We start from the raw sequence: 25,285 nt of genomic DNA on the forward strand, positions 1-25,285 counted from the left end.
AAACAGCAGACACGCTGGCAGGGATAACACAACACCACACACTCATCAGTCAACACACACAAACAACCCAGTACACACACACGTACTAATGCAGACCACTCAACCAGTATTGTATATTGCAAGAAGTGGAGCAGGAAACGGACGTTTATTTTTCCCTCTGTAGAGACGACTTCGGAAATAATTCACACACAGAAAAGAAGAGGGAAAAATAAATACGAGAAGCAAAAAATCGGATTTTTGGTGCCATGACAGACAGGCTGATCGTCCACAATAATTCTGCCCTATCAGATGCTTTCTGCTGGAGGAAAGCCGTGAAGGAGAACACCAGGCCGAGGAAAGAGAGGGAAGGCTGCCAACAGTTCACGAACAATTCTCAACCTGTCGGCGCTCGGACGGAGTTGTTATTTCAAATGCTAAGTGCACCTTTTTGTGTAGAGAATAGAGATAATGGGCAATGAAAGACAAAAAGACGTCACACTACAGCAAAGAAATTAACATTACCATGCTTAAAGCACCATATCAGGCCACAATACCTACACAGGCCGGAGCAGCACATTGACCGAAACACTACACAGCAGTCAGCAACTTACTTAACTTCCAGCTTGCGACGTGCAGGATTTCTTTCCCAAATCTCAGCCAGCCAGTAACGATAGTCATTCTTTCTCCCTCGAGCCCGCGCTTCCTCCGAGGTTGCTGTGTGGTGATTGGTCACGCTCACGCGCTGCTAATCTCGGCCCGTGAGTCATGATGCCGCCGGCTGGGACATTACAGGGGAGTCAATCACAAGTGCTTGGTGAGGCGCTGCAGGAGAGCGCCCCAGCCACGCCATTTTCTCCGTGTTGGAAAAAGGGAGAGTGGGCGGTCCTGCTCGAAGGAGTGGCTTTTGTAGTACGCGCTACTCACCCGTGACTCGTACTGACTGTTTGGACGGCTCCAGGGCCGCCCAAACAGTCAGTACCCACAATAGTGGGCAAGCCACTCCCCCCCTGCCCTCGAGCAGGACCGCCCACCCTCCCTCCCACAACCAGGCACTTCTGCTTTCTCGCGGCGCGAGAAGCAGAAAAATAAAATGGTAGTTTTTACCATTTTATGTTTCTGCTTCTTGCACTGCCAGAAAGCAGTGGGCAATGCCCAAACGCCCCTATGGAGGAGCCGCCGCTGCTAGTAGGAGAATTATGTACGGGATTATTGGATTATTGTATATATTAATGCTGCTATACCCGCTATATTCCAAATGTACCTCAGTATACATTGTATATTGTATATAACTGTATATAGCTATACCCGCTATATTCCAAATGTAACCCACATAACTGTGACGCGCTCTGAGTCACGTTCGCGCTATATAAAACTCTATAAATAAATATATATATTGGATTGTGTGGGGACATATATATATATATATATATATATATATATATATATATATATATATATATATATATATATATATATATATATATATATATATATATATATGTGTATATATATATCATAGGAATCCCCTACACCGCCATGACGCGTTTCGGCCTCAAGAAGGCCTTGATTACATATATATATATATATATGAGTGTGTGTGTCTGTGTGTCTGTGTCAAGATGTGCAAATGTTTGTAAGTGTAAGATTTTATAGGCATGAACTATGTAGAAAAGCCAGTATGATTTATAAATAAAAATGTAAAAGTTTTTTGTGTGACTTCTGTTGATATGAAGACTAATTCAAGATGGCGCTATGTTGTGAATGCATTGTAAGTCCCCTTTTTATGTTTGGTAATAATCACATGCACTTGAAGGAGGGGTTTTGCACTATCGCTGGTGAGTGTGATCCCCGCTGCCAGGCAGAAATGCGTCACTGTGCTGGAAGAATCTTATGATTAGGATATATATATATATATGAAATAACAAAAGTAATAGGCATAGAAGCAGCATTTTACAAAATATGTGGTCATAATGCATGTTGCCTTCAAACGTATTTCACATTGTGTTTTAATTCCATGGTTATGTATATAATTTATTCATCTCCCAAAACAAACTTTATAGCAAAAAAAAACGGAGAATTTGAACTAGAATGAAACATTGACCATATTTCACAATATGTGTGTGTGTATGTACATATGTGTATACATGTGTGTGTATATATATATGTATATTATATATATATATGAATTAGATATAGATATACATCATACATACGTATATACAGCTAAAACTTATTATTTTTATTTAAATATTCAAATGTGTGCAATGTAAATCCCTGCAATTACTGACTGTTCTTTTAGATAATGTGTTTTATAGAAAAGTAGGTTAGAGGTTAAAGAGATAATTTTCTGGAAATACTTCTGTAGGAACTACAACTCCCATAATACATTAGAAAGCTAAAATAATCTTTTAAATTGAGTTTCCTTTCACTATAAAGGTTTATAACATAAGTTAAATTGTAATTCAAACATGGTATTATTTTCCAAAGTAGTATAAAACCTACCTTGAGACGTAGAGATGGTGGGTTGGATGTATCTATGTTGAATAAACCAACACTGTCTGGCTGAAGAGCTGGCTCAATAAGAGGTTCCATGGGCGTTGGTGGTCACTGTTGTGAGGGTCCCGTGCTTGTACCACACACCTCAGCAAGATGAGTTGCCACTTTTGGCTTTTTTCCGGATTGCAAATCATACCACCATTTGTACATTTCTGGGATGGTGCGCTGTGTCAATTCAATGGAATTGGTTTTCTCCAAAATATCCTTCCAAATTTGATTTTTTTGACTCAGGAAAAAAAGAGCGCCTGTCAAGTAGTTCTTCATTGTGAGCCACACAATCGTCTGTCAATACTTGCAGCTTCTTCTTGCTGAATTTTAATTTGCACTTTCTGCCACCCACATCCTTCTCTGATTCTTCTCTGAACATCTATGGTAGGTGTGTATTTCCAAATCAAACACAGCCTCCAATTGAGCTCTGTAATCAATTCCTCATTTCCTCTCTTTTACAAAACTCATAAATGAGCAGGGATTTAAATACTTCCTCAATGTGAGGTCATCAATCTCCTTCAAAACCTGACTTTCGCAATTTGTGGTTTCCTAATACCTCGCAATTTGTGGTTTCCTAATACCGATTCTTTATTTGGAGATTCAGTATTAGAAAATCACAAAATTACAAATGTGTATCATATCGATTCACAAATTGAGTAACAATCACTGTAACACATTGAGAATAGCGATTACCAAATAGCAACTCTTAAAAATCACATTTTGGAAATTGCTATTCAAAGCCTTTGTATATCTTTCCCAAAGATATTACCAGTTTGGATTGTGAGACTACTTTTGGATCCCAGTACTGTCCTCTGTAATTAAATACAGGGATTTTGTCATGGCCTAAATGTTGTACTGTATCAACTATCTCTTTCGGTTCCACAGTGTTATATGAGGATCTTGTGTGAATCTTTGGGGCATATCTACAAGGCAGCAATATAAAATTATCGCCGCTTTTGCGGCCATTTTCGGCCGAAAAGCGGCAATAATTTTATCGCTATATCAGCAAGGTCACGCTATCGCGTGAAACCATGCCTTAGGGCCTGAATTCCTAACACCCATCTTTGCATCTCTAATGAGATGCAAAGTGGGCGTTCCTCCCCAGGATAACGGGAGAAATGTCGCTAAGCGACATTTCTCCGATTATCAAGCCTCACGCAAAGCAGCATAGCGACAAGAAAAGTAGAGATAACCTCTGTTATCGCTACTTTCCTTACGCTTGCTTTGAAACTGACTTAGCCATGATATCCTATGGAAGGTGGATATCATGGCTAAGTATGTGAGGCCCTATCAGCAAGCTATCGCCAAACTTCATGGGATTATCGCTGGGTTTCCAACGATAATCTTACGCTTGGCAGTTAGCGCTAGGATTTTTATCGCTTTTGAGATAAGCGTTGCTAATACCACGCTATCTCAGCGATAAAAATCCACGCTAGCCGGCGATGATTATCCTAGCGCTAAATGCGCTTAGCGATAATTATCGCCGGTTGTTGCTGATATGCCCCTATGTTTCTGATAGATGTCTCAAGTTGTAGAGCATAAACAACAGCTTCAGGACATCAGAACAAGATCAGTCTCATGACAATTTGTATGGCTCTAACAAGATAAGGGTACTGTGCCATCGAGATATTGAATGTTTAACATAGTGCCTCAGCTACTAAAGTAAATCTTGTGTATCTCATATATTCCTTTAGAATGTTATCATTCATATAAAATCCCTGAAAATGAAAAAGTGTGTGTATTTTTAATTGATGTAATAACAAAGAGTCTTGTGTTGTTTTTAGTAGGAAAAAAACATAATTCGTAACAGTCTCTAGAAAATCCAAGAGATTCTCCACTAGAAGAGACAAACTGTGTGACTATAAACTGATGACATCTGTTGTGTTACTATAAATTGATGACATATCTCAGCTCATCGCTGCCAGTGCTGAGCGCAGTCTCGGAACTGCCAAAGGGGAAGGCGACTAGTAGATTCAAAGTTGTTAACGCATCAACATTCTGATCTTCAAGTTAATGGCGATTTAAGTGTGAAAGTCAAGATTTGATGGGCAGTCCAGTTAAAGGATGATCTGGGTGTCAGCAGCATAATTTTAACAGGTGAGTGTACAGGAGTTCATAAGCTAAAAAAATAGGGTACGGTTGAGGCACTGGAAACATCTACCTTTTGAAAAATTTGAGCTGATAGATATGGAGTTAGAGATACGATTTGTGTTCTATTTTTCAGGTAGGACTGAATCCACTTTTTGGTCATACTTTGTATTCCTGTATCACTAAGGGCCACATGTACAAAATTTAGGAATTGAAGTTTCCTAATTGCCATTCCCATTGAATCGGAATTAGGAAATTGCAATTCCTAATGTATGAAAACTTACAACTTTTCAATAGTGATTTCTAATGGGTCGCAAATGGACTGTCCTCTTGAATATTAATGAGATAGGTCGCAACTTGCGACCCATTAGGATTAATAGCCATCACAGGGATGGTAGCCTGCTGGGATCTGCAGACCACCATGTCTGTGGATTGCTTTTTAATAAACCAAACTTTTTTTTAAAATGCAGCCCGTTTTCTTTAAAGGAAAACGGGATGTGTTTAAAAATAAAAAAGGAAACTTTGAAATTTCATTTTGTAAGAGTAGGCAGTGGTCCAATCTATTTGGGGTAGTTTGCGCTTAGGGCTCCATACCTTTTTTTCACATAAGGTCTACACGCCAAATTTTTCTCCACTGTCCCAGGGATTCTAAAATACCCAGGGTTTGTGGCTTTTCCTGGAGAGGACGGAGAATATAGGCAAAATATAGCTACATTTTGAGTTTTTGGGAAAAGTGCTCTGGATAAAAGTGTCTTTTTTTGTGTTCTAAAAATGGCATCAATGAACGGTTTACTGTGCTAAAGTCGCTATCTTCCCAGAACATGCGGAGCTGAATAAAAAAGATTTTGTACCACTGTTTTGGCATTTTTCAAAGAGGTAGCCCATTTCTCCTATTTTTGGGGCTCTCAACCTACTTTCAGTTTCTGGTGGAAACCAGTGTGAAACCCATAGGTGATCTGGAAAAGCTATAGATTTGACAAAATTCTGAATTCAGCAAGGGGTCATATGAGTATATCCCTCAAGGGTTTCCCAAAGGACCTAACTGTTGAAATAAAGAAATACTGAAAATGAGCAGGAAAAGACTGCCGTTTTTGCCACTTGGCCCTTCTGGTTGCAACAACTGAGCTGCACCGTGCTGTCATGGTTCTGGTGGGGTCCCTGCCCCCCAATTGTCTGCTGTGTGTGTGTGCTCCTTCAACCATGCGGAAATGAGTATTCCTCACTTCCGAGATACAGGCGGTTAGCGGTCCAGTTCTCCACTACCGGAAACCGCCGCTACGTCACTCAGCGCTTCCAGGGGAAACCGCATAACCGCAGTGGTTCCCGCCGGCTCAGCGCTTTGGATTAACACCTTTGCCCTCTTTGGATGTGCAAATCTCAGTCGGATGCCACTTTCAGGTATACCGAGGCCGCACTGGAGCGCTGCCTTGTTTCCCTTACGGCATTGCTACTGTTTCCCTGCTAGCGTGCACTGCCTTGCCAAAGCCTTGGTTCCGTTGGCACGCTGGGCTGTGCATTTGACAGTGTTCTTGACCCTGGATTGTTCGCAAGTTCTTTTGGGATTTGATTATTTGGTATAGAAACGCACAGGAGCACCTGGTCTGTTTCCTGCTGCACCGCACTGGAGTGCTTATGTCCGTTTCCCTTTGCACCGCGCAGGAGCTCTTTATTTTTGTTTGTCTGTAAACGCGCAGGAGCGCTGGTTACTTTGTACTGTACCGCGCAGGAGCGCTTTATTTTTTGTTTATGCTTGACCGCGCAGGAGCGCTGCTTCAGGCTCTGTCGATGCAGATGACCTCTATATATATGGTGTTCCAAATTACAAGGTAATTTCTGTTTCTGCATGTGTGTAAGGAATGAACAAGAGGAGGGTTAGTCTGTGCCCGTTGTAATATGGTTTTCCCTTGTCTTCCCTACAAGCCAGATTCATGGTCATTCCTCGAACAGAGGGAGGTCCTCTACTGGTCTTCTGGACACCATCCCTGTCATCTCTAGCTTCCTTCCCCGATCCCATCTCCATCCTGGTTTGTGTACACGTCTCAGCTGGGGTAAGGTGGGTACGGGGCGATAGCTCATGTCGTCTCTGCGAGATTACTTCACAAGCAGCAGGTAAGACTTGTGGGGTACACGCCATGTACACTGGCTTTACATTGTGTACCGATTATGGACCAATTCATATGGTGAAATATGTTTAGTGAAAAATGGGTTCCACATGGATGGTCTTGTTGCGACCACAAACAAAAAAATGTGCACACCAGGAATGTCCAATTATTGATTATTTATTGTCAGCTCACTAAAACACCGGTCAGACGCATTTCGGCCCTTTCGCCTTTCTCAATGTCGGTGTGGCTCAATTTTATTCTGCCATTTAAATCAAACAAAACAGAAAAAGGATGGAAATAATTGTGCATCAATCATTGGAATTAACAAAGGGCAAAAACACACAATAGTATGTTTATATGTCAGCCATCTTTGAATGGTTAGAGTTTTTTTGATGCTATGATCCAGGTTTCGGGGTAAAGGTTCAACACAATGCAAATGTCCATAATCATTTACATATGTCCTTTTATCAAATCCTCAATCACAGCAGTGATGTAAAACAATTCATTCTCAACATGAAAAAAGGGAAATTATGATAGCAATAATACATTTAGGAGGCGGCCATCTTTGAGTGATCATCTCATCCATGCGAAAATGACATATATCTTTCTCTTAATCCTTCTATCAAGACCCTGCGTAGGCTGAGCAATTAAGAAAAATCACGATTTTACAAACATAATTCATATTGATTATTTCCTTCTCCATACATTTCAATTCTAAAATCGATGTGACTGAAAATCGCCATTTTGTATATCACTTAACGCATTTCTAGGATTTAAATGTACTTCACTGGGGTACATATCTGTTAGGTAAAACCCTCCTTAGTTGTTATTATCTGAAAAATGGATATCAAGGAAACCTATGTATTTCTGAAATGGGCACAAGATATGGAGTTTAGGTGCAATGGTTATGTGTAAATCTCTGAATTTGTGGGTACCCGTACTAGCATATGACTTAGAGAGCTTTTTTCCAAATATCTTCTTTCTTACACACTGGCTTACCTTTGGAAGGCACAAATGCAGCAAGTTTCAATTAGTAATAATAAATATCTTCTGTCTTCTGATAAAATTGGTACCTCACTTGTGCGGTTAGGCCTTCTGTCGGCAACAGGAAATGGCCCAAAACACAATATAGACACATCACATTTTTCCACTCCAAACTTACAGTTTTTTTCCAAAGTGGAAATCTGTGGATTCTGGGCCCCAGCTCAACTGACACTTAGGTAAACCTAGCAAACCTGCACATTTCTGAAAACTAGACACATAGGGGAGTGCAAGGTGAGGTGACTTGTGTGACTGTTACATGTTGTTTTACCCCAAATCCCTTGCAAACCTCAAACTTTGACCATAAAAACAAATTCTCTCACATTTCTGTAATAGAAAGTTCTTGAATCTGCAGGGAGCCACAAACTAGCATTCCCCTAAATCTTCTGATAAAAGTAGTACCTCACTTGCATGGGTAGGCCTAGTGCTCGTGACAAGAAATGGCCCAAGACTCAACATGGATACAAAAACATTTCCACTCAAAACTGACCTCTTTCTTGCAAAGGGCGTATCTGTGGAATTCAGCCCTAGCTCAACTGGCACCTAGTGAAACCTAGCAAAGATGCACATTTTTGAAAACTAGACAACTAGGTGAGTTCAGGGTGGTGGCCTTGTGTGGATCCCAATGTTGTTTTACCCACAATGCCATGCAAACCTCAAACTTTGCCTGAAATTATGCATGTTCCTTATATTTCTTTGTTGGAAACTTCTGGAATCGGCAGGAATCCACAAAATCTCTACCACCCAGCATTATCCACTTGTGCCTATAAAAACGCTGCCCCACTTGTGTGCCTGGGCCTAGTGCCCGCAACAGGGCGTGGCTACTCCTATTGACCTTGGTGTGTTCCATTCCTGTTGTTGAGGCTGAGGTGGTGGTGCTGCACTGATGCTGAGATAGTGTTGTGCTGGTAGTGAGGTGGTGCACTAGTGCAGAGATGGTGTTGTGCTGGTGATGAGGTGGTGCTGAGTTGGTGCTGCACTGGCGCTGAGGTGCTGCTGCGCTGGGGCTTAGTGATGCTCTGCTGGTGTTGTGGTGGTGCTCAGGTGCTACTGAGTGATGCTGTTGTGCTGGTGATGAGGTGGTGCTGAGTTGGTGCTGCGCTGGGGCTGAGGTGCTGCTGCGCTGGGGCTCAGTGATGCTCTGCTGGTGTTGTGGTGGTGCTCAGGTGCTGCTGAGTGATGCTCAGGTGGTGCTGCGGTTGTGCTGCTGAAGTGGTGCTGAGTGACGCTGACTGGTGCTGCGGTAGTGTTGCACTCATGCACTGATGCTGAGGTGGTGCTGAGTGATGCTGTGGTGGTACTGAGCGTGCTGTGCTGGTGCTGATGATGAGGTGGTGATGCTGCACTGAGGCTGAGGTAGTGCTGCACTGATAGTGAAGTGGTGCTGCGCTGGTGCTGAGGTGGTGCTGCACTGGTGTTGTGGGGGTGCTCAGGGACTGCTGGGTAATGATCAGGTGGTGCTGCGGTGGTGCTGCAGCATATTATGTGGAGTTTACACCTTGCACAAAACAAGAAAGGGTAAAGCTTGATAAATGTTTTGTAAGTTCCCCAATGTTCATTAGCAGTATGTATTTCCATCGGGCAACGTCCAAGCTTAGTTTGCCATGTAGCAATTCGCACATCAACCAACCTTTTCCTGACACTGTGAATTATTCACTTGAAATTGTTTTTTAATGGAGACATAGGATTAATTTGCATAGCTTTGAACTTCTGAGATACTTGGCATAGATACGTACTATGGGGTATATTATCAAACACGGCGTTAAAATTATCGCCGCTTTAGTGGCAGAAAACTGCCGCTAAAGCAGCGATAATGGGCTTGATAATATGCCACAGAGAATTCCAATAGAAGCCCATGTTGACACCAGAACATGGGCTTCTATGAATTCTCAAGGGATCATATATTTAAAAAAAGATAAGAGCACATGCAGCTGGGGCAGTCTCCTGGGAGGGTCCGAATAACCAAAAGGCAGGACTAATTAAGTATATTCACCAAACAAAAGCAGGCTTTTATGAAGAGCAATAACAGGAACCAATGGAACAGAAGGGAGGTGCTTGAAGCCTACAATGTAGATTCAGCATGTCTCGAAAGAGACAGAGCATTCACTGCCTAAGTAAGACCTAAAAATCCCATGATCGACCCTACAATCAAAAGTAACAATCCCCAAATTTCACAACTTCCATATCCAGCAAAGATATTGGAAAGAGCAATAACTAGTCAGCCCGGGGTTTGCCTGAAGTGTTGTCATGTGCTAGATCAAGCTCAATCTGGCTTTCGTGCTGCTCATGGCACTGAAACAGCACTGGTAGCAGTGATAGATGATTCACGTAGATTGCCAGACCAGGGGCACAACTCACTTCTGGTACTATTAGATCTATCTGCATCCAACGAGATGCATCGCATCAGACTGAGGCAGATAGGGTTCAAGGTTTAGCTTTGAAATTAGTAAGGAATTTTTTGAATGGGAGAGAAGAGGCTGTAAGGCTGACCCCATATCAATCAGAGTTCAAGGGGTGCCACATGGTTCATTGCTTAGCCCCATGCTGTTTAACATCTATATTCACTCTCAGGCCACTTTGATCCCTTCTTTTGGGTTGTCATTTATGAATTACGTGGATAACGCTCAACTTATGTTTTCCGGCAATCATGATTCCTTAGACTCTTTGATTAGATTTCAGGGGTGCATAGTGGTGGTCTCAAAATGCTCTGAAGTCAGTGCAATTTAATACAGATACAACTGAGGTTTTGATAGTAAGTGCAGCCAAAGAAACACCTTCATTACTAGAAGCAACAGGTTTGGAGTCTTCCCCTAGATGGGCTCCCTCAGTGCATAACCTAGGGTTCCAGTTTGACACCAGAATCTCACTAAACCCACAGGGAAATAAGATATTACCCAGCTGTTGTCTGCTGTTCAGTTTGTGAAGGAAGATATTACCATACATATCAGCATGCAAGCGATCTCCTGTGGTGCAGGCAGGGTCGGACTGGGACATAGAAGAGGCCCGGGCACCATAATAATCATGGTCCTCAAGTTGACAATGAAATGTGATATTCTTCCTAGCAGTCACCCATAACAAACAGTGATTAATACATATCATGTACAACATCTGAAAGCGGAGCACACAGAGTAAAATGTGCATTAACTGCAATGGGAAGTGCATTACAGCTTAAGACGGATGACAGAAGAAAAAGGTGCATTATAACAGACATTGTTATCTCATCTTCATTTGAATTTAGTGGCACTCCACACACAAAACACTGCAAAAAGACTCTTCCTGCTTATGCAGATCCAGGACCTCGTTAGCCCAGCTCTATAATACATGGGCTCATACAAGTGATAGGCGGTGTCTCCATTAAAACCCTTTTTAATACCCACTCCGCCTAGCATGGAATAGGACCCTGCTTCATACAGGAGCTATTACCCTGAAAGAGTGCCTGATCCGAGGTGCACCTCAGTATTCACATGTACAAAAAAATAGGAGAATCCGCCTTCTCTGTCCAGAGAGAAAAGCTTTAGGGCATGTTAAGATAAGAGATCTTCATGACCACAGCGACTGGCTGTTTCCATCCACCTAAACATGTGATGTGGCAACTATGGTGAACATAGTATTTCTTTTAGATGGACAATTGTCGATCAGATACTCTGTGCTCCACTCTTGAGCGGTTTCAATGGCAACGGTACTTGTTAGATCGCTTGATGAATACACATACGTGTCAGATACTCCTTCACTTCACTTAGCTGCGTTTACTGCACCATGATTGGAGTCCATCTCTGACCCTCATATGTCTCTCCTGTAGGGTAAACAAACCTTGGTGCAGTTTCCATTTAACAACCAGCTCCTCAATTAGGAAAGTAGGGTCTGCTTTCATGGTCACCCCCACTCTTTACTGGTGTCATTATATTGTACCGACTAGTCTGACTGGGATCCTGCTAATCTGGACCCCAGCCTCTGTGCTTCTTCCATAAATTAGACATGGTGAGAACTTAGGTACCCCCCAGATTGGCTACTGATGTATCCTTATAAGTCCCTAGTATATGGTACTAAGGTACCCAGGGTATAGGTACACCAGGGGTCCGAAATGGGCTGAAGCATGTATTATGCCACCCATGGGAGACCATTCGAACTGTAACTACAGGCCTGCCGTTGCAGCCTATGTAAGCTGGCGCTAGCACCACTTACAACAGATATAAGTTTCCTTATATCTGAGGTCACTGCAAGTCACCTATAAGTCACCCCTAAGGCAGGCCTTCCAATCCTGAAGGCAGGGTGTTTGGTTCTAAGTGTGAGGGTACTCCTGTATTAGCAGGACACACCTACAGCCTATGGAGCCCATTCTCCCGGGTTGTAAGTGCATCAGCCATTACGATACATAGAGTGGCCATGCGTCATTATGTGATGGCTAGCTCTAAACTCGCTGTAACGAACCCTGTTGTGTTTGGTATCACACATGTTGGAATCATACCCCAACACCATAAATGGTATTAGAGGTATTGGAGGTATGATTCCATGCACTGTAAAGTTCCTCTGGGAGGCCCTCAGTGCTCCCGGTACAAGTCTTCTAGACCCAGACAGCAAACTATGGCTGCTGCCGCCCATAGACACGATTCTGCTCTCCTGATGCTGCACTAAGCTCGAGCAGGGGAATGCAGGACAATAGGTTTCATGTCACAAGGGGGTGTGACCACCTCCCACACAGGGCTTAGTGCATTTCAACAGGATGGGGGCGCTTGCCAAAGCCAGTAGACTGCTTTGAAGGGCACATTTAGTGCCCTCTTTGCATACCCCAGTTGGAACCAGTTCAGGGAGCAGTTGGCTCCCGCTCTGGTGCAAAACTGGGCAAAGGACATGGGAGTATTCTCCCACTGTCCAGCCCCTCCTGTGGGAGGGTCCCCTGAATCATCCCAACCCTGCCCTTAAGGTACCTAAAGGCTTACCTGTGGGTGGTTCCTTAGATTCATCATGGGACAAGATTCAGATCCAAAACCACTTCACCTTCAACCGTCAGGCTAATTTGTACTTCGCTGGACTTCAACTGGGAAGACTCCTGCTGCACCTGATCTTGTCGTCCTGCCAGTCTTCTGCATTGTCTGGGCCTGTGCTCCAGACAGGTTCTTCTTTAGGCCTGTGGACATCGAAGACACCCGAAGGAATCTCCCTTGAAGTAAAGGAGTCACTTCCCTGCATCTGCACGCACAGCAACGAAGCTGACCGGTCTGCTGTTCCTAAGCTACTACGGACTATGAGATTAAAAAACACAGGTGGTAGTTCTGCATCTCCCTCGAGGCCTGCACTGTCTTCATAGCTGGTTTAAAGCCAGTATCCCTTGTCAGAACCACTGGAGCAATACCCCTGGGCAACGTGTCGATTTGCCGTTGCCAAGGCTTGTTGACTCTCTTAACCATAGATCTTCGGGCTTCAAGAAGCTCCAGCCTCAAGCATCTCCTGCAGCCAAGATCTTTGCCTGCACCTCATCTTCTGCACCGTTGGCCTTCATCCTTTGGTGAGCTGCTCGAGGTCCTCTTGGGACTCCTGTGCCTTCGGCCCATGGGTCCTCTTGGGGTCTTCTTTGGCTCCAGTGTGCTCCGCTGCTGGCTCGGGTCTGTTCTGACTTACCTGCTCATGGTGAGTGACTTGGATCATGCTGGTCCTGACACCGCACCTTTTTCACATACTATGTTGGTTGCTGTTGCCAAGCTTTGTTGGTGCTCCTGATGGACACCGAACCCCTGGCTCTTGACATCCGACGTGATACAGCTCGTATATGGTTCCTGGTCTTCCACAGCATTGCCTGGTCTGCACAGCTGCACCTTCAAGGGCACAGTCAACTCTCCTGCAACTCCGACATCGCTGGGCATTCGTCTTATGTGCCTCCTGGTCACTACTGAGCGGCATAGATTCTGTCCCCTCTGCTTGCAGGTACCTCTCATCTTGAATCCACCTTTGGGTTTCTCCGGATTCTTTCACCTTTTTTGCCAGCAGCATCTTCACTGACGTCCTCCATTGTGGTCTACGGTGGTTTCCGATGTCACTTTGCACCTATGCACCCGGCTTCCCTGGTGTAGGTATCCTGGTTCCTGGGGTATCCATGGGTGTGGTGACTCGCCAACCTTCCATCTTCCACGGGTTTCTTCAGGGTCCACGGGGAAGGGTCCTTCCTCTTTCTAACTGCAACCGCGATGTACCAATTGACTTGTATTGAGTTTGCGGTTGTGTTCCCACTCTGCACATGGCCTCCGTGGGGTTCTTGGGTACTTACCTCAGGTGGTTCCTTGAATCTTCAACTGTTCTACATCTTCTGGGTCCAGTCTCGACTTAGGTCATAGTGTGCATTCCACTATTTTAGTATATGGATTGGTCTCCCCCTGGAGACCACTGTGTATTTGTGCTACTTACGAGTTCTATTATTAAAGTATTGGGTGTATTGTGTTGACATCTCTGGCTAGAAGATATTGCAATGTGTTAGTGAGTGTTTATAATAAATACATATTTTTATAACTACAATGTGCGGTTCTTTTTCACTTAACCTACACCATAAGATTAAGTACTGGTGAAACACACTGCTTTATACTCCTTCTGGACTAAGCCTGAATGCTGCTCTCCATTGCTACCACTTAGAGAGCTTTCTATGGTTGTCTAAGACCACTAAAATCACCATAAGGGTTGTGTGGATTAGTGCATGATGTTACACTTACATAACTGTGCACCATATACTAAGTCAGCGTCCTACACAGTGTGTTTCTGATACATGAGACCCGTGTCACAAGTCTCTTGACCAGTGCATTACATAATTATGGCGCGTTGCCCATAGGGAAGACAGCCTACTGGCTGTCCCTCGTAAATCCAAGCAGCATTGCAGTACTGGGCCCATCACTGTAAATGGTGTGCATGAGTACCGCTTGGGTATGTGAGGTGAGGTACCCATGTTGGCATCCGTGTAAGCAGCCCCAAGGCTACCCCATAGGTTTAGGGGTATCGAGAATCACCTATCTACCCTTCCCATGCACATCTCCCCTGCATTGCTCCATATACTGCATCTCCCTTTTTTGTGAAGGAAAGTGCATTGCCAGCAGTAGTGTATCAAGGATGAAATGGCCCCTGGTGAAAGAAAGGACAATGGCTAATTTGACTGCTGTTCGAGGAGACAAATGCATCACTGTCTGGGGTTATTGGCCCTCCCTGGACTCTGGGCCCGGGTACACCTGCTACATCAATGGTAGCTACACCTCTGACTGTCATATTTGCATCACCATCTGAATGAATGAATGTTTGCTGCACTCGACTGAAACAGCATCAGCACCCGCTGAAGGCATGACCCTCACGTACAAAGTTGGCTGCCTATCCATAATCTGACCTGAGCTTTGTGCTGAGAGAAAAAACTTTGCCAGGTCAATCCCTAAAAAGAGGGTGCCAGTTTCGCTTACTAATAGTTGCCATGGAACTATGGCTAACTATAAAATGAAAATGCACTTTGCTATGATTCGATCCCCCAGATGTTTGGGGCCAACTTTGAATTTAGCTGACCTGTTGACCTGGACCAACTGCCCCAATGACTGAATATAAAATTGGCCTTCAGCATATCCATTTTTCACATTCTACTTCAGTGAAAGGCCCAGGGGGCAGAATCCTTGGCTGTCTGTCTTCTAAGAGTAGTGGCAACACCCTGAGGACTGAGACAAAACTCTACTGCCATCCAGTAGCGGTTGGTCTCAGGGCTGAGTGGTAAGGTAAGGGGGAGGGGTAAAGAATGACAACAAAATAGCAAATAAAAAATAACTTACTTGCCGCATCGCTGCTCTTCTGCTCCTCACCAGCACAGGCTCCCAGAATATCCTGCGGCCAATCCTGACATTGCTGTCATGCGGCTGGCAGGATGAGAGCAGCGTCAGGATTGGCCTGAACGCCCTTGATTTGCGCTCCCAGAGAGACTGGGGTCCTGTACCTGTTGTCTCCAATTTGGCAACACAGCTTGGGATGGAGGCGGCTTCAGTGAGCATGTTGGTTTCGCTGTCCTTAGACTGCTGGCCAAACCCTCATGTGCACTGAAAACAGTGCCCACCATAGCGGAGGAGTCGCCGCTACTGGCACCACAAGATCCATTCAGCCAGAGACTGAGTTCATCCTCCAGAGGTCGTTGATGCGAACTCTGTCAAGACCAGGAGCTGTGAAATGCTGCCAGTTCACCCTACGTCCTCCCTCAAGTACAGTCCCTGAAGTCAACCTGCTTCACCCTATGAACAGGCAGAGAATCCCCTTCGTACCGACACTGTGTGAGATCTCGCACTATCCCTTACACCACTGATTCTTAACCTGTGGTCCATGGACCAGGGGTCCAAGATACCTACTCAGGGGGTGCGAGATTGTTTACAAACTTAAATAATATTAGCAGATTAAGGAAGTGTATATACATTTAAAAAAAGCAAAATTGAAATTTTTTAAATGCTCTTTGTGAAGGAATTTTGAAATTGGGGGCCAAAATTTAAGTTGGTGTCCTTATCTTGATTTGTGGGAGAAACAAAAGTACAGCAAAAAGAATATAATATAGATGGTTGATGGCCCTAATTTGAAGCACTGGTAAACACCAATAAAAAGAGAGCAAGCATTTGGAGCAAAAAAGACAAAATGATACGCTGGAGTCCAGCATATCACTTCGTCTTTTCGAAATATAAATACATTATGAAATGCTTCAACCTTCTGATTAAAATTAAAATATCGATTTTTGCATTTGTTTTTGTGTTTGTGAATTAAACACAATATTTCATAATTTGTGCATTTGATGTACTGTTGTTTGTTAATTTTTGTGCATTGTTTTGAGGTTGAAATCATAGAAATTTCTTAGGTGGAGTCCCTAGTTTCTAGGTATTCAGTGGGGGTCCATGGAAGTCAAAAGGTTAAGAACTGTAGCACTGTACTGTTGCCAAAGCAGTTACCGTTTTCACTCTTGTGAGTTCATTGTGTTATTCCTAGTATGTCTCCCTGCTTCTGAAACTGTGATCATGTGCAGGCCCTGTATTGCCTTTCACCTGTGACTGGTGATTGTGCACAACCCTTGTGTGGACACTGAATCTTCTGTCCCCAATCTTGTGTTGACAATGAATCTTCTATCCCCAATCGCCCCAAGACCACTGATTATGCACAGCCCTTGTGTTGACACTCTGAACCTTCTGTCTCCTACTTTTCCATGATCGGTGATTGTGCACAGCCCTTGTGTTGGCACACTGAATCTTCTGTCTTCTTTCATCCCAAGACTAGTGATTGTATACAGTCCTTTTGTTGACACTGAATCTTCTGTCTCCTCCTTCCCCACAACTGGAGATAGTGCACAGCCCTTGTGTTGACACTCTAAATCTTCTGCCTTTTACTACCCCATGATTAGTGATTGTGCACAGCCCTTGTGTTGACACTCTGAATCTTCTGTCCCATCACCCCAAGACTGGTGATTGTGCACAGTTGTGTTGACACGCTGAATGCTCTGTATCCTACTTCCCAAGACCAGTGATTATGCACAGCCCCTGTGCTGACATTCTGAATCTTCTGTCCCCTATCACCCTATGATAGTCCGTATTACCCCACAATCAGTAATTGTACAAAGCCCTTGTGTTGACATTGAATCTTTTGTCTCCTACTTCCCCATGACCAGTGATTGTGCACGGTCCTTGTGTTGACACTCTGAATGTTCTGTACCTACTGCCTCAAGACTGGTGATTGCACGTGGCCCTTGTGACTGCACTCTGAGGGCCACATTTATGGGAACACCCATGGAACGCCCCTTTCACGTATTTTTCTGCGTGAAAGGGGCACATATTTATAAGGCCATGAAAAGCCACTTAGCGTGGCACCCCTCAGTGTCCTTCGTGTGCAAGATTTATAGTTCCCTGTCGCAGCTGGCTGGGAATGACAATTCTCCGACCTCTTAGTAGTAGTCCATTGTTACTGATGGAGTGTTCATCTTTGACGTGCTTGAATGCCATGAGTTCCTGCGTGTTGATGGTGTCACTCGTCTTCAGTTTTTCTAGGTTTCGCCATGAGTCCATGCGAACACGATGTATGATGTTTTGGATTGTTTTGTTCGCCATAAGTTGGCAGGGTATGCTCAGACATGACTCCCTTGCTCACTTTGCCACTGGATTCAAGCAAGCCTGGCTGAAGACGGCTAAAATGCCAGAAACCGGTCCTAGGAAGCCTGTTTCCGGTCCAGGGAAGGCATGGCTTGGCAGTTCGGGCCGGACTGTTCCCATGAGGCACAGGGTCAGACTGATTTGCATATGGCCATGTCTGAACTGGGGTGGCAGAGTGGGCTACAGAACGGTGATGAATCAAACCCAGATCTGTTGACTGGGTGGGAGTGTTTGATTGGTTCTGATGCTCCGTCCATCACCACCTCCTTTTGTACCGCTTTGTTCGCCATAAGTTGGCAGGGTATGCTCAGACGTGAGTCCCTTGCTCACTTTGCCACTGGATTCAAGCAAGCCTGGCTGAAGGCGGCTGAAATGCCAGAAACCGGTCCTAGGAAGCTTGTTTCCGGTCCAGGGAAGGCATGGCTTGGCAGTTCGGGCCGGACTGTTCCCATGAGGCATAGGGTCAGAATGATTTGCATATGGCCATGTCTGAACTGGGGTGGCAGAGTGGGCTAAAGAACGGTGATGGATCAAACCCAGATCTGTTGACTGGGTGTGAGTGTTTGATTGGTTCTGATGCTCCGTCCATCACCACCCCCTTTTGTACCGCTTTGTTCGCCATAAGTTGGCAGGGTATGCTCAGACGTGAGTCCCTTGCTCACTTTGCCACTGGATTCAAGCAAGCCTGGCTGAAGACGGCTGAAATGCCAGAAACCGGTCCTAGGAAGCTTGTTTCCGGTCCAGGGAAGGCATGGCTTGGCAGTTCGGGCCGGACTGTTCCCATGAGGCACAGGGTCAGACTGATATGCATATGGCCATGTCTGAACTGGGGTGGCAGAGTGGGCTAAAGAACGGTGATGGATCAAACCCAGATCTGTTGACTGGGTGTGAGTGTTTGATTGGTTCTGATGCTCCGTCCATCACCACCCCCTTTTGTACCGTTTTGGATTGTGACATCATTTGCAGATGCGTCAATGATGGCTTCTAGTGGAACAGCCGGTGGACAGGTTCGGTCAATGACGAAATGGAGATATTCTTCAGCCACAGAGTGTCGCTCTCGCGTCAGAGCTTGGGGATGCCGTGAGATGTAATCTGCCGGATTCTCCACCTTCCCTGGTTTGTGAATGATGGTATACGTGGAGTCTTGCAGGCGGATGGCCCACCGTACTATTCGCGGAGGCATCTTCGCCCTGGGGTTCCCAAAGATGGTTGTCAGCGTTTGGTGGTCGGTGATGAGTGTGAAGTGCTTGCCGTATACGAAGAGGTGAAAGTGCTCACACGCCCACACGACTGCCAGGCTTTCTTTTTCTGGTTGGGAATACGCTTTTTCTGTGTCGGTGAGGCTGCGGCTGGCGTATGCGACAATGTGACGTTGGTCGGCCTCGTCCTCATATTGCGCCAGAATCTCCCTTATCCCAATGGGGCTGGCATCCACTGTGATTTCTGTCTTCTGCTTGGGGTTAAAATACGCTAAGTTGATGGCTGAACTCACCGCTGCCTTGATTTTGTTAAAGGCTCAGTCACACATGGCCGACCACTGAAAACTTTGCCCTTGTCGAGTTAGTTCTCTTAGTGGGTAACTGATGGTAGCGTAGTCTTTGATGTAGCGGGCGCAGTAGCTGGCCATACCCAGGAACGAGCGGATGTCGCTGACATCATGCGGCTGTGGAGTGTCCGATAGTGCTGATACTTTTTCAGGGTCAGGTCTCATGCCCTCTTTTGAGAAGATGTGACCGTAGAATTCGAGAGTCGATTTGTGAAACTCACATTTATCCTGATTGAGTGTGAGGTTGGCGTTAAGGAGGGCGTGGCACACTCGGTCTAGTGCTTTGTCGTGGTCTTTCTGGGTCTCTCCGAACACCAAGATGTCGTCACTGTAATTGAAGGCGTTTGGAATGTCTTGTATAACTCACCGAACAGCCTCCTGGAAAATCTCAGCTGATGAGATCCCGAAATTGAGGCGTTATATCTGAAAAGTCCTTGGTGTGTGGTGAATGGAGTGATATATCGTGATCGTTCGTGCAATTCAAGCTGATGAGGTCTAGTTTCGAAAAGACTGTCGCCCCGTTCAGGCGTGTGATCATGTCGCTGATGTGGGGTCCTGAGTGTCGCTCCCATTCATTGGCTGTGTTCGGGGCTCGCATGTCTATGCACAGGCGTACTTTGTTGTCCTGGCCTCTCTTGGGCACAACCACTACTGGCGACACCTATGGGGTGGGTCCAGTCGATTTTCTATGATGTCTGCCTTTAGTAGATCTTGGAGTTCATCAGGTGAAAAGGCACTTTCCTGTGATGCTGTGCCACTGGCGTCACTTGCTCATTGATGTGCAGCTTGACCTTGAAATGAGCGAGCTTTCCTAGGCCGCTGAACAGCTTCGGGAACTTGTTGACAATGTCTGGCGAGTCGTCCACTTTGTACGGGATCTCGAGTAGCTTCAAGTGTTCTGCGTTGGCAGGCTGAGAAGACAGTCTGCTGCTTCAAGGCCTTCAATCACGTGGATTTGTGCTTGAATTTTTCTGTCTTTGTAGGTCAGCGTGGTATGTAATTGCCCTAGACATGGTAGTGGTTCTCTGGACATCCACGTGTAGACCCGTACTGTGGCTGGCTCAAGCTTCGGTTTCAGATTCATGCTCTGGTATTCAGTGGCGCAAATGTAATTGAGCGATGCGCCTGTGTCTAGAACAAACTTGGTGGAATGACTTCCCATTCGTATGTGTAGTCGCGGGTACTTCTTCAGTCTATCCGAATCTGCCACCATGCATTCATATTCATCACTATCTTGTGAGATGGGTGTAAGGGAGGACTTGGGTTTACAACACGAGTAAGAACTGCAAATACCAGAATGCCTAACGGTATACGCCCATTGGAACGGGACACATGCCCACCTGGACTTGTTCCAATAAAATCAGTTGCAGGGTACTTACTTGTTGTTTGCCGTTTTTCTTGGTGTAAAGCTCTTGACAAAGGACGCAAGTCTGAAACGCGTTGAGCAGAGATTTTGGATGCAATGGCAGGGCTCCCTTCACCCCAGCCCTCAGTTTTCAGAGACTAACCTTCCAGGAGGGCACCCCTACAGAGGCAACTCTTTTTGATGGATTTATTTCGGCCTTGCCAGTCGAGGGGGTAAACCGCCGCAGAGCCACAGCGGCTGGAAGTCGGGCTGCTGAGTGGAGCGGAAGGCTCAGACTGTGCGACATCAAATGGCAGTGTCAGCAGCTACGTGTCATTTGCGCCAACCCACATGGGTTTTTTATCATTGCACAAAAGATGGGGAAAAGGACAAACACCCACTTGGGCTTACAACACGAGTAAGAACTGCAAATACCAGAATGCCTAACGGTATACGCCCATTGGGACGGGACACATGCCCACCTGGACTTGTTCCAATAAAATCAGTTGCAGGGTACTTACTTGTTGTTTGCCGTTTTCCTTGGTGTAAAGCTCTTGACAAAGGACGCAAGTCTGAAACGCGTTGAGCAGAGATTTTGGATGCATTGGCAGGGCTCCTTTCAACCCAGTCCTCAGTTTTCCGACACTAACCTTCCGGGAGGGCACCCCTACAGAGGCAACTCTTTTTGAGGGATTTATTTCGGCCTTGCTGGTCGAGGGGGTGAACCACCGCTTCGCCGCGGATCCGCTGCGGCTGGCAGTCCGCCTTCTGAGTGGAGCGGAAGGCTCAGACTGTGCGACATCAAATGGCAGTGTCAGCAGCTACGTGTCATTTGCACCAGACCACATGGGTTTTTTATCATTGCACAAAAGATGTGGAAAAGGACAAACACCCACTTGGGTTTACAGCACGAGTAAGAATTGCAAATACCAGAATGCCTAACGGTATACTCCCATTGGTGCGGGACACATGCCCACCTGGACTTGTTCCAATAAAATCATTTGCAGGGTACTTACTTGTTGTTTGCCATTTTCCTTGGTGTAAAGCTCTTGACAAAGGACGCAAGTCTGAAATGCGTTGAGCAGAGATTTTGGTTGCAATGGCAGGGCTCCTTTCACCCCAGTCCTCAGTTTTCAGAGACTAACCTTCCGGAAGACACCTCTACAGAAGCAACTCTGTTTGATGGATTTATTTTGGCCTTGCCGGTCGAGGAGGTGAACTGCCGCTTCGCCGCGGATCCGCAGCGGCTGGAAGTCCAGCTGCTGAGTGGAGCGGAAGGCTCAGACTGTGCGACATCAAATGGCAGTGTCAGCAGCTACGTGTCATTTGCACCAGACCACATGGGTTTTTTATCATTGCACAAAAGATGGGGAAAAGGACAAACACCCACTTGGGTTTACAACACGAGTAAGAACTGCAAATACCTGAATGCCTAACGGTATACACCCATTGGGGCGGGACACATGCCCACCTGGCCTTGTTCCAATAAAATCAGTTGCAGGGTACTTACTTGTTGTTTGCAGTTTTCCTTGGTGTAATGCTCTTGACAAAGGACGCAAGTCTGAAATGCGTTGAGCAGAGATTTTGGATGCAATGGCAGGGCTCCTTTCACCCCAGTCCTCAGTTTTCAGAGACTAACCTTCCGGGAGGGCACCCCAACAGAGGCAACTCTTTTTGATGGATATATATATATATATATATATATATATATATATATATATATATATATATATATATATATATATATATATTCACTTAAAAAACCATAGGTTTCACACATGTTATAGTTAGCTGGGCATTTTCCTCATGAAAAACCAATGAAATTCCCCCGTTATAGTTAGTGCAGGCAACTATAACTCACGCGACCGTAATCCGCTGCTGATGACGTCAGATATTACATCACTGTATTTACACATTTATATACCCATGTCTTCCTCCTTTTTTTTTAGCTATTCATATATATATTTTTTTTTTTTCAGAAAGACACTTATGTCATCAGTGATGTAATATCTGACGTCATCAGCAGCGGATTACGGTCGCGTGAGTTATAGTTGCCTGCACTAACTATAACGGGGGAATTTCATTGGTTTTTCATGAGGAAAATGCCCAGCTAACAATAACATGTGTGAAACCTATGGTTTTTTAAGTGAATTTGCAAGGTTTTTTAAATGCTAATTCCTAACTATAACGTGTGTGAAACCTATGGTTTTTTCAGTGAATTTGTACGTTTTTTTAAATGCTAAGTTACTTTACGCCGTTCGTGCCGTGCGCGCACGGTGCGCTTCGCGCACGGTGCGCGCACGGTGGGCACGCGGTGCGCTTTGCCTTCCTCAAAGGCTGTCTGCTGCACACTGAAAGCCACCAAACGGATTTCCCAGCATTCTCCCTCTTTATTTAAATGCAATCCAATATTACATTCAGGTGAGTAAATGCACCATTGCTTTCTGGGACTGGGAGTCCATGATCAAAAACCCATGTGGGCTGCTGGCAGTCTATTGTACAAAATAATGCAAAAATCACGGGTGTGTCATCAAAGCCTTCCCCCAATGCTGCCTTGTGTCAAAAGGTCCCGCGCGCCGAACCACAGTCCAGCACAGGAACCGCTTGAGTGCCAGCAGCCCACATGGGTTTTTGATCATGGACTCCCAGTCCCAGAAAGCAATGGTGCATTTACTCACCTGAATGTAATATTGGATTGCATTTAAATAAAGAGGGAGAATGCTGGGAAATCCGTTTGGTGGCTTTCAGTGTGCAGCAGACAGCCTTTGAGGAAGGGAGTTTCCCGAAACGCGTCAGGACTCTGCTGACGTCGAGTGTGCCTGGTCCTTCCCTGACCCTATGGTTTGTCAAGAGGAGAGTGCGCCCCGCCTTGGGCAACTTGTGAAACTTTATATATTCGGCCTGCTCGGTCGAGGGGCGCACCGCCGCAGACTCAAGCGGTTCCTGTGCTGGACTGTGGTTCGGCGCGCGGGACCTTTTGACACAAGGCAGCATTGGGGGAAGGCTTTGATGACACACCCGTGATTTTTGCATTATTTTGTACAATAGACTGCCAGCAGCCCACATGGGTTTTTGATCATGGACTCCCAGTCCCAGAAAGCAATGGTGCATTTACTCACCTGAATGTAATATTGGATTGCATTTAAATAAAGAGGGAGAATGCTGGGAAATCCGTTTGGTGGCTTTCAGTGTGCAGCAGACAGCCTTTGAGGAAGGGAGTTTCCCGAAACGCGTCAGGACTCTGCTGACGTCGAGTGTGCCTGGTCCTTCCCTGACCCTATGGTTTGTCAAGAGGAGAGTGCGCCCCGCCTTGGGCAACTTGTGAAACTTTATATATTCGGCCTGCTCGGTCGAGGGGCGCACCGCCGCAGACTCAAGCGGTTCCTGTGCTGGACTGTGGTTCGGCGCGCGGGACCTTTTGACACAAGGCAGCATTGGGGGAAGGCTTTGATGACACACCCGTGATTTTTGCATTATTTTGTACAATAGACTGCCAGCAGCCCACATGGGTTTTTGATCATGGACTCCCAGTCCCAGAAAGCAATGGTGCATTTACTCACCTGAATGTAATATTGGATTGCATTTAAATAAAGAGGGAGAATGCTGGGAAATCCGTTTGGTGGCTTTCAGTGTGCAGCAGACAGCCTTTGAGGAAGGGAGGTTCCCGAAACGCGTCAGGACTCTGCTGACGTCGAGTGTGCCTGGTCCTTCCCTGACCCTATGGCTTATCAAGAGGAGAGTGCGCCCCGCCTTGGGCAACTTGTGAAACTTTATATATTCGGCCTGCTCGGTCGAGGGGCGCACCGCCACAGACTCAAGCGGTTCCTGTGCTGGACTGTGGTTCGGCGCGCGGGACCTTTTGACACAAGGCAGCATTGGGGGAAGGCTTTGATGACACACCCGTGATTTTTGCATTATTTTGTACAATAGACTGCCAGCAGCCCACATGGGTTTTTGATCATGGACTCCCAGTCCCAGAAAGTAATGGTGCATTTACTCACCTGAATGTAATATTGGATTGCATTTAAATAAAGAGGGAGAATGCTGGGAAATCCGTTTGGTGGCTTTCAGTGTGCAGCAGACAGCCTTTGAGGAAGGGAGTTTCCCGAAACGCGTCAGGACTCTGCTGACGTCGAGTGTGCCTGGTCCTTCCCTGACCCTATGGTTTGTCAAGAGGAGAGTGCGCCCCGCCTTGGGCAACTTGTGAAACTTTATATATTCGGCCTGCTCGGTCGAGGGGCGCACCGCCGCAGACTCAAGCGGTTCCTGTGCTGGACTGTGGTTCGGCGCGCGGGACCTTTTGACACAAGGCAGCATTGGGGGAAGGCTTTGATGACACACCCGTGATTTTTGCATTATTTTCTACAATAGACTGCCAGCAGCCCACATGGGTTTTTGATCATGGACTCCCAGTCCCAGAAAGCAATGGTGCATTTACTCACCTGAATATAATATTGGATTGCATTTAAATAAAGAGGGAGAATGCTGGGAAATCCGTTTGGTGGCTTTCAGTGTGCAGCAG

Source organism: Triturus cristatus, chromosome 5_2, assembly GCF_964204655.1.
Source record: "Triturus cristatus chromosome 5_2, aTriCri1.1, whole genome shotgun sequence".
Taxonomy (NCBI): Eukaryota; Metazoa; Chordata; class Amphibia; order Caudata; family Salamandridae; genus Triturus; species Triturus cristatus.